This window comes from Grammomys surdaster, unplaced genomic scaffold, assembly GCF_004785775.1.
Source record: "Grammomys surdaster isolate TR1022 unplaced genomic scaffold, NIH_TR_1.0 63, whole genome shotgun sequence".
Taxonomy (NCBI): Eukaryota; Metazoa; Chordata; class Mammalia; order Rodentia; family Muridae; genus Grammomys; species Grammomys surdaster.
In genome coordinates, this window is record NW_021604565.1 from 12,927,753 (window position 1) to 12,929,870 (window position 2,118).

Below are 2,118 nucleotides of genomic sequence, written 5' to 3' on the forward strand. Positions count from 1 at the left end.
AAGCGTATTCAATACAAAGGTCCATGGTAACATTTGCAGAATCATCATTTAGAGCTACACAAGACTTTGAGTTCCTTATCAACAACTTAACTGTGATCCAGAGAGATTAAATAAATTGCCCCAAGTAAGGCCGAGCAACAGATTCGGAATAGACCCAGTCTCTTTAGGTCTGTGGATACTGTTGTTCTGTCTGGTGCCAGGGCCTCCTGCATACTAGGCAAGGACTCTACCGAGCTGCAGCTGTGCCTCCTTGGATGACTTTACTTAGAGACTTCACTGTCATTGTAAACAGTACAACAATTAGAAAAAGAAAGTACACTCCGTTTATAAACTGTATTTTCAATTATATGAGAAATGAAAAAAAGACACTTTTAAGAATTACAGCATTCCAGGTATGGTAGCACACCTTTAATCCAGGCAGAGGCGGAGGCTGAGGCGGAACAGCCAGAGCTACATAGAGAGACCGTGTCTCAAAAAGTACATCTGGATTACTTAACTACTCAATTTCCTTCAAAATTACTTGTATTTACCTCAAATAATGTAACAAAACTCTGAGCTCCAGCTCCGTGTCTTCTTGTGCACAGGATGACAGCAGGATGCAGGTTAGAGTATTCTTAACACCTAGGGCTTTCAAAAACAGATTGTTTTTCAAAGAAAACTCACTAAATCAAGAAGCACATTTCATCTAATGCCCAAACATAGCACAGTTAGAATTTAATCAGTCATCAGAACATACACAGATCAGATTAGAGACAATTGAGGCTAAGGAAGGAATAACTAACTAACTACAAGGAATTGAATTGACCAGACTCCGGGAAGAATAGGTTCATGGGTTTACAATCCCAGGTACTGCCATCCTTTTCAGAGACATAGAGGGAGGAACTCAGGCAGCTAGTCACCTAACATCCACAATGAAGAGATCATGGCTGCCGGGTCACTTGGCTTCTCCAGCTTCTGCTATCCGCTTCAGTTCAGAGCCCACACTGCACTGCTGGTGATCCATCCCAGCCAGTAACCATGCTGACCATTCCTTGCCTATGCCCACAGGGCCACAGCCATGGAGAGTCTCCAGTTGGGTGGGTCTGGGTCGCAGAGTATAGATGGTTCACACTAAGTGATGCATCACTGTAGTCAAGTTTTTAGATGGACAGTGTTTACCTTCTAGGGATTTAATACTGGAGCTGTTTTCCTTCTTCCTCAACAACTATTTTTGAACATCTGGTTTTCTTAGATGTTCTATGCAAAGTCCTAGAATAAAAGTAACTAATAGCTGTATCTGAGTTGTAAAAATATTACCCTCAGCCTGGCTGATTCTGTTCTCATGCAATGAGTTGACTGTAACATGGGGGAGAAGACAGTGACTTCTGTGAGGAAGCAGGGGCAGCAGATTGGGAGGGTATCAGGAGGAAGTGTCCTAGTGGTAGTACAGGGTAAGAGATTTGTGTCACCACTCAACTCAGCAAGGCATTTAGACAAAAGAATGTCATGTGTGCTTTTAGAATGCTTTCCCTGAAGATGGGTGGAAGGTGGCCATGCAGGAAAGAGAAAGAGATAACATAAGGTTAAGATTCAAGGTCTAGAATAAGGTGATTATCTAACAAGAGAGAGGAATGGAGAAGAAGACTTCAAAGGCATTAAGATGGACAAGCAGACCAGGGCCAGACACACACATGGGCCAGGGCCAGACACACACATGGGCCAGGGCCAGACACACATCTGGACCAGGGCCAGACACACACATGAGCCAGGGCCAGACACACACATGGACCAGGGCCAGACACACACCTGGGTCAGGGCCAGACACACACCTGGGCCAGGGCCAGACACACACCTGGACCAGGGTCAGACACACACATGGGCCAGGGTCAGACACACACATGGGTCAGGGCCAGACACACACCTGGGCCAGGGCCAGACACACACCTGGGCCAGGGCCAGACACACACCTGGACCAGGGTCAGACACACACATGGGCCAGGGTCAGACACACACCTGGACCAGGGCCAGACACACACCTGGGCCAGGGCCAGACACACACTTGGACCAGGGTCAGACACACACCTGGGCCAGGGCCAGACACACACCTGGACCAGGGTCAGACACACACATGGGCCAGGG